Raw genomic sequence first — 15,331 nt, forward strand, 5'->3', positions numbered from 1 at the left:
AAAATGAGTTCAATCAATATAAGAAGGTGATGTTCCCACAATGTGCAAAGAGTAGAGCTAAAGTTATCCCGTTATGATGACTTTATATTTTTAAATGACCGCTCAGTGACTTCCTTGGTGGTCCAATGGTAAAAAAATCTGCCTGCCAGCTCAGGGGACATGGGCTCGGTCCCTGATCCAGGAAGACTCCACATGCCGCAGGGCAACTAGGCCTGCGCTCTGCAAGAAGAGAAGAGAAGCCCACACACCAAAACTAGAGAGCAGCCTCCACTCGCCGCAACTAGAGAAAGCCTGTGGGCAGCAGCAAAGACCCAGCACAGCCATAAATAAATAAATAACTGTATTGTTAAAAATAAATAAATAAATGACTGCTCAGAATCTGAGCCCCTTTCCTATCTCAGAACCCCATTCCTACATTTGAAAGCCCTCTCCCCGACCTTAGTCTCAGTGAGTGATATATCCCTCCTCCCAGCATAGAAGCTGAAATTTTCCACTTACTTTCTTAGTCTCCTTTGAGGATGGGCCTGAGCGCATGATCTAGGTACAGCCAACTAGTGCACTGTCCAGAATATCAAATCAGGAGCTAAGGAATAAACAGAGATGATGGAGCATCATCACTGACAGTGGTAGAGGGGGTGACAGCATCCGGCTTCTGGCATCAGCGGTGGCAACCATAGCAGTGGTAGCCTCCAGTTCCCAGTGCCATCAACAATGTCACCGCACAGTTAGCTCTCAGATGGCAGAAGAGGTGTCCTCTCCAGACTGGCTGTGTGCATAATTTTGGTTGTGGGTTTCAGCACATAACCTCCAACCTGGTTCTCCAGACCACGCAGCAACTCTTGGAGCCAACCCATGTGTATGCAACCCAAATTACTTCATTTATAAAATGGCACATTAATATCATAAAACCACTGAGTTAACTTTTGGATTAAGTAAGCAAATTCAATGTCCTATATCAGGTGTATTTTGTGGCCCAAATGAACAGATACGATCTCTCATGATAAACACAGTTTACAAGTTTTCTGCTTATCCCGAGCCTTACGGTTAAAGGTTAGATTCCTGTGAGATTAAACAAAAACAAAAAGCCTCTTGTCCTCTAATAGATGACTATCTTATGGAACATCTTTAGTTCCTTCTTTCTCAGTCCCAGTAAATACATTGAAAAGAACTGTTATGATGATGACAAGGAAGTAAGCATGTATAGTTTAATCATAAATTAGATCTTTGTTGATGCTTGACTAATCCCCAACAGTGCTAACTTTTTCTCTTCCCTCTCTTTCTAAGATGGCAATAACCAGCAAAACACCTGCCTTCTCAAATAATTTTGGCAAAAATATGTTTCCTTTTCAGTCTCCCCTCAAACACCCTTGTGACCAATCATTTCTTTTGATTTTATTGGGTTGGCCAAAAAGTTCTTTCTGGTTTTTCCATAACATCTTATGGAAAAATCCAACCAAACATTTTGACCAACTCAACAACTGCTAGCAACTCTATCTTTTGTGTCTTTTTTTTTTGTTTCATTGCATTGGTTAAAACTCTCAGATCATTATTAAGTAATGAGGTGAGATGACTCTGGGTGTTTTTTTTAGTCATGCAGGGGACAAATGTAAATCAATTCTCCAGCATACCTGTAACTCTAGACTTTGGGAGGGGGTAACATGGGAATCTGATGTGTGTGCCTCGGTCCAGAAACCACCCCCGCCCCAGCCTGCACAGCAGGAAATGAGCACCCGGCAAAACTGAAACCACCCCCCACTCTACCCCATGGAAAAATTGTCTTCCACAAAACCAGTCCCTGAAGCCAAAATGGTTGGGGACCACTGCATTAATCCATTCACTCATCCATCCATCCAATATGGAAAGAGTGACTGTAAGTAAAAGTGTTAGTTGCTCAGTTGTGTCCAAGCCTTTGCGATCCCATATAGCCCAACAGGCTCCTCTGTCCATGGGATTCTCCAGGCAAGAATACTGGAGTGGGTTGCCATTTCCTTCTCCCGGTGATCATCCCGACCCACGGATCAAACCAGGTCTCTTGCACTGCAGGCAGATTCTTTACCATTTGAGCTACCAAGGAAGCCCCAGAGAGTGACTACTACCCACCAAACTGTTTTAGGTACTGAAAATACCCCAGTGAAAGCGACATCGTTCCTGCTCTCACAAAGCTTCCTGTCTATCAGAGCAGACATAATAGATAACAAACAAACAAACTAAAAGGCAATTTCACCAGTGACAAGTGCTTCTTTAAAAAAACAGCATGAGGGGCTTGCCTGGTGGCCCAGTGATAAAGAATCCATCTCCCAGTGCAGGAGACACAGGTTCATCCCTGGTCCCAGAAGATCCCACAGGCCATGGAGCAACTAAGCCCCTGCACCCCAGCTACTGAGCCAGCGCTCTAGAGCTTGGGAACCACAACTATTGAGCCCAGTGCCACAAATACTGGAACCTGTGGGCCCTAGAGCCCCTGCTCCACAACAAGAGAAGCCACGGAAATGAGAAGCCCGCTCATGGCAACTAGAGAGTAGCCCCTGCTCACCATAGCTAGAGACCCAGCATAGCCAAAAATAAACAAGTAGATAAAATAAAAAAAAACAAAACAAAACAGCGTGAGGACATAGTGGCTTCTCTTTCCAGGGATTTGCAAGCTAATCTGAGTGTGACTTTGTATCAAGCCTAAAAAGCTTGAAATACGTTACACATGGCTAATACATCATGCAGCTGGGCCCTGGCCTCCTGGTGAGTAGATCAGGTCTCCCAAAGTCCCACTATCAGGATGCACCAGGTGTCCTGATAGAAGAGGGGGAGGCCCACCCGCAGCTGCTCAGGAGCGGGGGGACAGGGGCACAGTGGCAATTGAAATCTTTGCTTTCAGCCTATTGTGATGTGCTGCAGCTTAAGTGAGCCCAGTGAAACAGATTTTCTGATGATATTATCCAGTTTGCACTAAACCAACCCTCCAAGACTGGACACACGCCTTGCACAGATACACAGATTGAAGATAAACCAGTAAAATGAGTACATGCCCCAAACAAGGAAACAGCAGACCTGACACCTCTCTTATTTCTGGTAGAAGTCCTTCTACAGCCATGTATGATATGAAAACAATGGTGAACTAAGATTTGATAAAAATCTGGCAAATGAGCAACAGAACAGGAGAGAGAGATTATCAAAAAAATGTTTGAACTACATGTTTACATCCACACTAATTAATGCTTTTGACCCTGAGCATATAGTCAGTTTTGAGAAAATTATAGCAGCAGTGTGAGTAATTATAAATACAGTGAGTAACTAGAATAATCAGTAGCATGTGCTCAAAAATATGTTGTTTAGCCTCCCCACAGGGAAGCTCTGTTGTCAATGGTAGAATCATCTAAAGCTGAAAATCATTTGGTGAGAGCAAATTTCTCAATGGATCCAGGACTACTCTTAATCCATCAGCACAATATCGGATCCAAAGTAGGTGCCCTGCACTCCAAAATGTGTTCAAACATATGTGACGGTGGGCAATCAATCTCCTGCCTGTAAAATGGGGGTGATCACACCTGCTCTTCCTCGGGCCCCAGGTCTGGTGGGCAGATCAAATTCCACCTCCTTCCTGTCTCAGACTCTCTGTTCTCACTGCAAGTACCCAGCTCAGGCCTCACACTGCTGACCACCTGGGACACCTGCATCATCTCCTTGTGGATTCCCCCACCTCCCATCTTGCTTACCTCCATTTCACTCTGGCTCTGAATGATCCTTCCAACATGCCTAAAAGCTTGGGTGGCTCTCTGCTGCTGGTTGGATACAACCCACATTTCTCAGCCGGGTACACAGGGCCTTCAAGAACAGGATCCCAGCTTCGCCTCACCTCCTCTAGACACCCCATCCCATCTCATCAAGCACCCAATAGACAAACTACTTATAGTTCTTTGCAAATATCTCCAAGGTCATCAGTCCCACTTGACACATCTCTCTGTTTATTTCTTCTAACTCTCTGGGTTGAGTCTGAATAGAATCTCTTCCACCAAACCTTCCTTGACTCATCCCCTCCCACATCTGGGCTGAAGACCAGCCCTCTTAGTGCCCTTATTACAGTGGCTGTTATTTCTGGTTTTGTTCTTTGATCTCCACTCCTCAAAGGGCTTCCCAGGTAGCTCAGTGGGTGAAGAATCCACATGCCAATACAGGAGATGCAAGAGACTAGGGTTCAATCCCTGGGTCGAGAAGATCCCCTGTAGGAGGGCATGGCAACCCACTCCAGTATTCTTGTCTGGAGAATCCCATGGACAGAGGAGTCTGGTGGGCTACAGTTCATGAGGTCGCAAAGAGTCGGACACGACTAAAGTGACTAAGCACGCACTCTTTGAAAGCAGGATGTAGATCTACAACCAGAGTTGCAGTGAAGAGGCTTCAATCAATATCTGCTGCAAGGATAACTAAATAAAAGAATGAAATACTCAATGTGGGGAGGGTGTTCAGATGCTCATTTAAGATCTCAATCAAAAGCTCCTGCAGATTCCCCACAAGGAAGGATAAACCTTGAGAAATCCATCCTTCAGGGATGTCAATCACTCTATAAAGCTCCAAACCTTGCCTCTAGCCTTGGGTTTGGCCCCCATCTTTCCCTGGACTGTGCTGTCTTCTACACGTACACCTGCTCTTTCTCTCTTTGTCATCAGATTGCAAACCTGTGCCCTGAGTACTCTCTCAGCAGCAAGCGTCTGGATCTGCAGGCTTGGGGAAGGCACACATCTTGGTCTTTTGCCCTGAACACATACAGGAAGTGAGCCAGCCAGGCAGGCAGCCACAGCTATATTTAGATTTCTGTCACCTGATGGGGTCACCCATTAATCAGGGGACAGTGACAGCTGTGGCATTTCGGGAGTAAACTGAGGTGGGTCCTTGGGCAGTGAGGAGGGGGCTAGATGTCTGGGCAGCGACCCCAGATTCATTCAATCAAGACACAGGGCAGAGATGAGAATGCGTGGCTTACATGAAAGCAGGAAAGATGGAGGTCAGACCCAAGGGGGACCGGGACTTGAGGGAGAAATCAGTGCCTGGCTTGGGCACAGGAGGAGCCTGGAAGATCAGTAGGAGGAGTGCCTCAGCTGGTTGGGCCCCTTCCTGCTGGGTGAGCTGCGGCTGAGTGAGTGGCTCTCTGACAGGCAGTAAGCCCAGCCATGGTCAGCAGAAAGAGCTGTGGTCACCAGACCCCATCCACAAGGGAGAAACAAGAAAGAAGCAGGCATGCAGGATTTTTTTTTTTTTTTTCAAGCCCTAAAGGCACTCCTTGCCCTAGATTTGGTTTATTAAATGACTGCCCTGGGAGCCAGGGAATAGGTCTTAAGTCATCATTGATCCAGTTGCTTTTCCTTCCTTTATTTCTAGAATACAACCCCACCCCCTGGTGGAGCCATTACAAGAATCTCCTGGGACTTCCCTGGTGGTCCAGAGGTAAAGACTGCGCTCACAAAGCAGGCGGCCAGGGTTTGATCCCTGGTCAGGGAACAAGAACCCTCATGCCACAACCGAGACCCGGCACAGCCAAATTAATTAGGAAAAAAAAAAATGAATCTCTTGCCCTGACTTTGCCCCTCTGGGCTATTTCTGGCCTTACCCACAAGGGTTGACTCCTCAAGACCAAATTCTATCTGAAGCAGCCCAGTGCGGCCCATCACTCCAGGGTCACTCACGTCCCTCAGTCTGGCTTTCAAAGTCCTCCATGTTCTGACACTCGGCCTTCTCCCCAGACCCTTTTTTCAACAGCGTTTCAAGGTATTGGTGACATAAAAGAAACAGCACATATCTAAAGTGTACACTTTTGGGAATTCCCTGATGATTCAGTGATTAGGACTCAGCTCTTTCATTGCCAGAGCCCAGGTCCAATCCCCAGATGGGGAACTAACATTCCACAAGCCAGTGGCATGGCCAAAAAAAAAAAGGTACAGTTTGTTAAGTTTTGATGTGTACAAAAATATATATCCCATACACCAACAACACAGTCAATATAATGAACATATTTATCACCTCCCCCAAATTTTTGCATGTCCTTTTGTCATCCCTTCTTCCCACTTCTCCCCCCATCCCCCACACACAGCAACTCCTGATACATTTTCTGTCACTATAGATTAGCTTGCAGTTTGGGGTGGGGGAATGGTTATGCATAGATGGACTCATACAGTACACATGCCTTTTTGTCCAGAGTCTTTCACTCAGCACAATTATTCTGAGATTCATCCTTGTTGTAGCGTGGATCAACAAGGCACTTCTGTTTATTGCTCAGTTTAATATTTTCCATTGTATGAATGTACTGCAAGTTGTTTATCCATTTGCCTGTGGATGAACGTTTGAATTGCTCCCAGTTTTTGATTCCCAAATAAAGCATCTCTGAGTGCTTGTGTACAAATCTTCGCCTGGCCATGTGCTTTCATTTCTCTTGGGTAAACAAATAGGGGCTCCGTGGCGGAAGTGGGTCTCATAACTTTTTCAAAAACTACAAAACTATTTTCCGTGGAGTGGTTGCTTCATTTTAAGTTCCTACCAGAATGTAAAAGATCACTCACATGCTCACAGAGACTTGAATGGTGAGTTTCTTTATTGCTGTCATTCTAACAAGTGTGTAGATTGAGATTTCAATTTTCAATTTCAATTTCTCCTAACCACTAAATGGACTTCCCTAGTGGCTCAGCAGTAAAGAATCTGCCCACAAAGCAGGAGATTCAGGTTTGATCCTTGGGTCAGGAAGGTCCCCTGAAGTAGGAAATGGCAACCCACTCCAGTATTCTTGCCTGGAAAATTCCATGGACAGAGGACCCTAGTGGGCTACAGTCCATGGAGTCGCAAAAGAGTTGAACATGACTTAGCGACTAAACAACAAAAACAACGTTATGCTGGAGATGCTTTCAATGACTCAGTTGCAATTTGCAAACGCTGGATCATCGAAAAAGCAAGAGAGTTCCAGAAAAACATCTATTTCTGCTTTATTGACTACACCAAAGCCTTCGACTCTGTGGATCACAATAAACTGTGGAAAATTCTGAAAGAGATGGGAATACCAGACCACCTGACCTGCCTCTTGAGAAACCTGTATGCAGGTCAGGAGACAGCAGTTAGAACTGTACATGGAACAACAGACTGGTTCCAAATAGGAAAAGGAGTACATATATTGTCACCTTGCTTATTTAACTTATATGCAGAGTACATCATGAGAAACGCTGGGCTGGAAGAGGCACAAGCTGGAATCAAGATTGCCGGGAGAAATATCAATAACCTAAGATATGCAGATGACACCACCCTTATGGCAGAGAGTGAAGAGGAACTGAAAAGCCTCTTGATGAAAGTGAAACAGGAGAGTGAAAAAGTTGGCTTAAAGCTTAACATTCAGAAAACTAAGATCAAGGCATCTGGTCCTATCACCTCATGGGAAATAGATAGGGAGACAGTAGAAACAGTGTCAGACTTTGTTTTTTGGGACTCTAAAATCACTGCGGATGGTGACTACAACCATGAAATTAAAAGACGCTTACTCCTTGGAAGGAAAGTTATGACCAACCTAGATAGCATATTAAAAAGCAGAGACATTACTTTACCAACAAAGGTCTGTCTGGTCAAGGATATGATTTTTCCAGTGGTCATGTATGGATGTGAGAGTTGGACTGTCAAGAAAGCTGAGCACCGAAAAATTGATGCTTTTGAACTGTGGTGTTGGAGAAGACTCTTGAGAGTTCCTTGGACTGCAAGGAGATCCAACCAGTCCATCCTGAAGGAGATCAATCCTGGGTGTTCATTGGAAGGACTGATGCTGAAGCTGAAACTCCAATACTTTGGCCACCTCATGTGAAGAGTTGGCTCATTGGAAAAGACCCTGATGCTGGGAGGGATTGGGGGCAGAAGGAGAAGGGGACGACAGAGGATGAGATGGCTGGATGGCATCACCAATCTCGATGGGCATGAGTTTGAGTAAATTCCGGGAGTTGGTGATGGACAGGGAGGCCTGGCGTGCTGTGATTCATGGGGTCGCAAAGAGTCAGACACGACTGAGCGACTGAACTGACTGACTGACTAACTATATCTTCTTTGGTGAAGTGTCCAAATATTTTCCCCATTTTTTAATTGGATTATTTGTTTTCTTAGTAAGTTTTCAGAGTTCAGGTTTTTAAGAGATATATGATTTTCACATATTTTCCAGTCTCTGGCTTATCTTTTTATTCTCTTAGTGGTGTCCTATCTTCAATGAAGAGATGTTTCTAATCTTGGCTAAGTTTAATTTATTGATTTTTTTTCTTTTAGGATAGTGCTTTTAATGTAGTATCTAAGAAATCTTGGCTAAATCTAAGGTCAGAGAGATTTTCTCCTGTGTCTTTGTCTAGAAGTTGTATAATATTGAATCTTCTATTTAGTTCCATGGTTCATTTTGAGTGTTTGGTTTTGCTTTGTCTGTTTTGATTTTTCAGTTGTTCTGTTTTGTTCGCCTGTGGATGTCCCATGATTTCAGCACTATTTTTTTTTTAAAGACTATTCTTTCTTTCTGCACTGAATTGCCTTTGTACCTTTGTTGAAAATCAATTGACCATATATGTGTACATCTATTTCTGAACACTCTATTCTGTTCCATTGACCTATTTAAGGAATTGAAAAACAAGCCTTTCTTCAGGGAATTGCCTTTGCATCTTTGTTAAAAACCAACTGACCATATAAATACAAGTCTATTTCTTGACTTTATATTCTGTTCCAAAGATCTATTTGTATGTTTGATATATTTGTACTGATAATACATTTCTTTTAAGTATTTATTTATGTGGCTGCACTGGGTCTTTCTTGCAGCCATGTGGGACCTTTTCAGTTCCGGCATGTGGGATCTAGTTCCCTGACCAGGGATCAAACCCATGTCCCCTGCACTAGGAGTTCAGAGTCTTGGCCACTGGACCATCAGGGAAGCCCAACACATTACTTTTATTATTTGAGCTTTACAGTAAGTCTTGAATCAGGTATTATTAAGTCCTCCAACTTTGTTCTTCTTCCATGTTACATTGGCCATTATCCATCTTTGCATTTCCATCTCAATTTTAGAATCAACTTGTTCCACCAAAAAAGCCCACTGAGATTTTGATTTGAATCATGTTGATTTTGTAGATCAACTTGTAGAGAATGGACATTTACTAGTATTGAGTCTTTTGACCCATGAATATAATATAGGTCTCTATTTGGGATTTATTTTCATTTCTCTGTAGTCTTCAATGTGCAAGTCCTACATGTCCTTGTCAGATGTCTCCCCAAGTAGTTAATATTTTTATGGTATTTTGAAAATTTTCAATATCTGATTAATCATTGCTGTTACATAATTTAGTTTTCTATTGTATCCTGCAATATTATTAAACTCATTAATTTTAGTATTTGTTTTGTCATTCTATAGAATTCTAGATTGATGGTGTTTGTTTGTTTTTTTACATTTAGAACTTTGAAAATGTTTCTCCCCTATCTTCTAGGTCACCCTGATTCCAACAAGGAGATTAATGAAAAATGTGTTTCTCTAGCTGTAATGTGTCCTTTCTTCCTATGGCTGCTTTTAGATTTTCTCTTTATTGCTAGTTTAAATTTTGATGTACTTTGGTGTCATTTTCTTCACATTTCTTGTGTTTTTGGTTCTTTGAGTTTCTTGGATATGTGGGTTTACATTTTTTATCAAATTGGAAAAAAAAAGTCTCTATTTAACATGCTCTTGTCCGCTAATTCCATCATCTCTGTCACTTCTGGGTCTGTTTGATTGACTGATGTTTCTCCCCATTATGAAGTGTAGCTTCCTGATTCATCAAATGCTTGGAAATTTTTCATCAAGAGATGTTATTTTATTTTCCATTATGGTTCATTATAGGGTATTGAGTATAGTCCCTTGTGCTATATAGTAAGACTTAGCTTTTTAATCTGTTGATTTACAGTGTGTTAATTTCTGATGTACAGTAAAGTGATTCAGTTACACAATTACACAATAATATTGAATTATTATCCTCCAAAATCCTTGCTACCACCTGCTGTATTGTATATTTATTTGTGTTATGTTTCCTGTCGTGACTGTTCCCTATCTAGAAAATAAACTGTAGGAGAGCAGAGATATATGTTTTGAGCACTTCTGTATTCCCCAAGCATAGAGAACAGAGCACATGACAAATGATTATTAAACATATTTTGGAGGAGAAAAGGGTTGATCTTGTTTTTTGAGATTAATTAATTTATTTGGCTGCGTCGGTCTTAGTTGCAGGATGAGCAAACTAGGTCCTTGACCAGGGATCAAATTTGGGTGCCCAGCATTGGGAGTACAGTCTTTAACCACTGGACCATCAGGGAAGCCCTAACCAATGAGTGTGAAGTGAAAATATATATATATAGCAGCACGTGGTCAGGCGGGTTGGAGAAGATGGGAATCTTCTTTCCCTGTCTGGGCTCTCCGCTCTCCAGCCATCATCTGCTTTCCACTGCTCCTCCTCCAGCCCAGACGGTAGAAATTCCCATGGTTTTTACGCGCAGGCTGGGTTGGGCTCTGCCAGGCTCCTCTGTGTGTTATTCAGTCCCGTCCGACTCTTTGCGACCCGATGGACTGCAGCACGCCAGGCTTTCCTGTCCTTTCCCATCTCCTGGAGCTTGCTCAGACTCAAGTGCATTGAGTCGGTGATGCCATCCAACCATCTCGTACTCTGTCGTCCCCTTCTCAGATTTCTGTCTTCAATCTTTCCCAGCTTCTAACGAGTCTGTTAAGCGAGTCTTGTCTGGTTTGACAATTAGGAGAGGTGCGCCATCTGGTGGTAGAGGGGAGAATATCTGCAGACTTTCAGAGGAGACTCCACTGAGGACCCCAGGAAAAGGGTGAACGGAGGCAGAAGCGAGGTTCAGCCGCACCAGCCAGGCTTTAGCTTTCTGAATCTTTTCAGTTCAGTTGGCGCTGAAGTGGTTCCTTCCCTCATTCAGGTTTGGGGAATGCCAGGGCAGCAATCACAGGCAGTGCTCTCCAAGCAGTGGTCACAGGGACTCCAGACTGTTCCATGTCCACAGGCAGGAATTCCCTCCATCTCAGAATTCTTCCTTCGGGGGTAACCTTGCACTTCTCATTTCTGGAATGTGCACATCTCTCCATCCAGGCCTAGGCCTCAGGGCCTCTCTGGCGTGGAGAACACCCTGGTGGCCCCTGGTCTGAGAGGTCCAGCCTTGGTCAGACCGCCTGGGTAGCCCGAGTACCACTCCCCTGCAGCTTTGCCTTCATCCGACACCGTGGATCTCCTGCCCATGACGGCGCTGGGGTCCCACTTTGCTCTGTGGCTTCCCCTTCCTGTTGCCCCCGAAGCAAACCCTGAGCTCTTTCACATCAGAGTTGCACTGCAAAATTCAGTAGTGTCCCAAGTAACAAATTAATAGTTGAAGCTCTAGTCGCTTTCAGAAATAGTGTGGACTTTTTTTCCCCCTACTCCTGAGGTCCTTCCTCCCTCAGAAACTCCACTGGTTTGCTCTTCTTCTTTTTAACTTATTATTTACTTGGTTGCACTGGGTCTTAGTTGCCTATGTAGAATCTTCCATCATGGTTTGGGTATGTGGGGTCTTTAGTTGTGGTATGTGGCCTCTAGTCCCCTGACCAGGGATTGAACCCAGGCCCTCTGCATTTCGAGCAGAGTCTTAGCTGCTGGACCACCAGGGAAGTCCCCTGGTCTGCTCTTCTTTTTAATTTCTTCTCCTCAGCCTTGCTACTTCTCATAGAGAAAAAAAAAAGTTTCAGTGGGAAACTATGCATTATGTAAACTCTAGAGGTCATCCCTCTGTTTTCTGATCCTAGTCCTCTATAAAGTGTAGAGATAATTGATAGCAAGACAGAAATGATTCTTATCTAGAGCTATGGAAATTCAGTCCTATCCTGTAGAGGCTGGCTTTCTTCCCACCCACCCTCTTCGTGGAAAAACCAGTTTGGCTCACATCTGCACATTTATTTCAATACTCTTGATCTATAAATTTGTCTGTTCTTTGGATTTTCTTTCAAACCTACTCTAATGTCTGCCTGGTTGCCTCATTGATTAATTAGTAGGATAAAAAACTTTAACAGGTGCTCATTTTTATATCTGCATGAGATTCATGATTTTATCTCTCTTTTTTTGTAATTTTATTTATTTTTGGCTGTGCTGAGTCTTCATACTGGGTGGGCTTTTCTCTAGTTGCTGTGAGTTGGGGTTACTCGGCAGTTGCACTGTGAAGGCTTCTCATTGCAGTGGCTTCTCTTGTTGCAGAGCACAGGCTCTAGGGTGCTTGGGCTTCAGTAGTTTTGGCTTCCAGGCTTCTAGAACACAAACTCAGTAGGTGTAATACACAGGCTTAGTTGCTCCAAGGCATGTAGGATCTTCCTGGACCAGGGATCAAACCTGTGTCTCCTGCATTGGCGGGCAGATTCTTTACCACTGAGCCACCAGGGAAGCCCATGATTTTATCTTTCATTGAAAATTATCTTTTGGGATATTCCTGGTGTGGTCCAGTGGTTAAGAATCTGTTTTCCAATGGAGGGGATGCGTGTTTGATCCTTGGTCAGGGAACTGAGATCCCAAGTGCCGCTGAGCAATAAAGTCCATGTGCCAAGTTTCTGGAGCCCATGGGCTCTTGAGCCCACATGCCACAACTAGAGAGCCCTACGCTGCATGATGCAACTAAGATTCCACTGGCTGGGACTGACACCCAAGGCAGCCTAATTAATTTTGTAAAGAGACTACCAAGACAAGATTAAAGGAGTGAAGGCCTTGAACACACCCTGATCCTTATCAGCAAACCCACCCTAGAACTACTGCTGTAAAACTCTTTACCAAATCTTCCCTGGTTGGGACACACAGGTTTTCAGGCCACCACCTCTCTGTGCCCCCTTTTGCCTGGCAAAGCAATAAAGCTATTCTTTTCTACTTCATGCAGGAATCTGTCTGAGATTCAGTTTGGCACTTATGCACAGAGGCTGAGTTTTGGGCATCAAATTCATGTCTAACTGGGACAGAGTTCCACTTCGGGATGACAAGAAAGGTCTGGAGAGGAATGCTGGTGATGGTTACACAATAGTGTAAATGTACTTAATGTCACTGAACTCTACACTTAAAAATGGCAAAAATGGTAAATTTTATGTTATGTATATTTTATTGAAGAAAAAAAGAAAAAAGAGTGGCTCATTTGAATACTTTCTTGGGTAGGTTCCTGTGAGTAAAGTTGAAATTGGACAAGATTTCACAGCTTCTCAGAGACTGATCTTCTGTGTATGTGTGATTTTTAAAAATAAACCTTCCTCCTTCCACCAAATCCCCTCAGTTCTCAACCAAACAGCAAACAACTGTGACCCATCATTTAGAAGTTTCCATGGAACAGAATGGACGAGATAAAAAAAAAAAAAAAGGAGCTGGCAGTGGGGGCGGGGGGGTGAAACTATCCTGATGGCGTGATACTAGTTCTGAAAGGATTGTCTGGGTAAGCAAATGACCTTGAAGCCATCTCTGAACTGGCTTAGACGTGTACAAGAGGGTTTGGTAGGATTCAGGAGATGCTGCTGCTGCTGTTGCTGCTAAGTCGCTTCAGTCGTGTCCGACTCTGTGCGACCCCATGGACAGCAGCCCACCAGGCTCCTCTGTCCACAGGATTCTCCAGGCAAGAACACTGGAGTGGGCTGCCATTTCCTTCTCTGGAGGAGTATTAGTTTCCTGTTGGTGGCTGTGCCAAACTACCACAAATGCAGGGGCTTAAGACAGCACAAGTGTACTCTTCTACAGTTCTGGACGTCAGGTGTCCCAAATAGGTTGGCAGGCCTGGTTCCTTCTGCAGGCTTTCAGGGAGAACCTGTTGCTCTGCCTTTTCTCACTCCCAGGGGCTGCCGGCTCTCCTCGGCTCATGACCCTCTTCCATCACTCCAGCCTCTTGCCTCCATGGTCACGGCTCCTACCCTGACTCTGACCTTCCTGCCTCCCTCTTGGGAAGAGTCCTTACATCCAAGTCCTGCTACCCTGTTTCAGGACATCGGCATCCTGGTTCAGTGGAGTCACTTGAGCTGCATTGGGAAGTGTGAAGTGAAAGTCGCTCAGTTGTGTCCGACTCTTTGTGACCCCTTGGACTATACAGTCCATGGAATTCTCCAGGCCAGAATACTGGAGGGGGTAGCCTTTCCCTTCTCCAGGGGATCTTCCCAACCCAGGGGTCAAACCCAGGTCTCCTGCATTGCAGGTGGATTCTTTTCCAGCTGAGCCACAAAAGACAAGGGAAGTGTTGGGAAGGACCTCACTCAAATCTGAGTCTGCCAAGTTGAGTGCTTTTCCCACTCTACCAGGTTGCCCAGCTGTGCCCTATGTTCAAGGTGGCAAACTCCATTAAGCTTCAGGTCCCCCCTTCAGTGGCCACTCCTTCCAAGGAGTGCACCAAGTGCCACCAGAAGGGTTGCTCCCACACCGAGGGCTTCCACCCATTGGTTTTGATTCTGTTTTGATGCCACACAATACAAGTGGAAACTTCTTCCCTGTGTCAGCAGGGAAGTCAGAAACCACAGCCTGTGGGTATGTTATTTCTGTCCACATGACTCCATACACCCGTGTCTTCAGCTGTTGTTCATGGCAGGAATTAGTGAACACTGGTGAAGGGGCACAACGAATAAGACCTTTATGTTATAGGTGGCTGGGCCACCTTAGGGAGAAGAAACAACACAGCAGAAGCTGTGTGTTACCTGGCAGGATGTTAACCAGGACACTGAATCGTGGGGGGTAAGGAATGGATTAGACTCCCTTCTGAGTCTCCTCTAGTCTGATGGTCACTGGTTTTGTGGCTTTAAGCGGTGAACGTCTTATTTGCCCAGCCTTACCTCCAAGGTCTTGTCCATTCTGACAAAAATAAGAACTGTTGTTTTTTCCCCCCTTTCTTTTAGTTTAAGGTAGTTTGATACTTTCAACCATAGGGTGATAAAGTTGTCCAGACTGACCTCTGCTCAGAATCCTGAGGAGAGGAAAGTTCCACAGATGACCACCAGAGGGCGCCTTGATCCCTGCAGGGACCTCTCCTGCAGGAAGCAGTTCAGATGTGCTGCTGCTGCTGCTAAGTCGCTTCAGTCGTGTCCGACTCTGTGCGACCCCATAGACGGCAGCCCACCAGGTTCCCCCGTCCCTGGGATTCTCCAGGCGAGAACACTGGAGTGGGGCCATTTCCTTCTCCAGTGCATGAAAGTGAAAAGTGGAAGTGAAGTCGCTCAGTCATGTCCGACTCTTAGCGACCCCATGGACTGCAGCCCACCAGGCTCCTCCGTCCATGAGATTTTCCAGGCAAGAGTACTGGAGTGGGGTGCCATTGCCTTCTCCGTCAGATGTGCTAGAAGAAG

General features: G+C 44.8%; 1 protein-coding gene across 6 annotated transcripts in view; it reads right to left on the bottom strand.

The window, feature by feature from the left end:
* Positions 1-15,331, bottom strand: part of ZFP3 (ZFP3 zinc finger protein) — a 95,127-nt gene that overhangs the window by 14,039 nt on the left and 65,757 nt on the right. For 2 of the 6 annotated variants that reach the window (XR_011492205.1, XR_011492206.1), the window contains exon 3: positions 499-583. The exons of the other annotated variants lie outside the window; for them this stretch is intronic. The gene's annotated coding sequence lies outside the window, so the exon portion shown is untranslated. The remainder of the gene's footprint in view (positions 1-498; positions 584-15,331) is intronic. 6 annotated transcript variants of the gene reach the window in all.

Source organism: Odocoileus virginianus, chromosome 17 (genome assembly GCF_023699985.2).
Source record: "Odocoileus virginianus isolate 20LAN1187 ecotype Illinois chromosome 17, Ovbor_1.2, whole genome shotgun sequence".
Taxonomy (NCBI): Eukaryota; Metazoa; Chordata; class Mammalia; order Artiodactyla; family Cervidae; genus Odocoileus; species Odocoileus virginianus.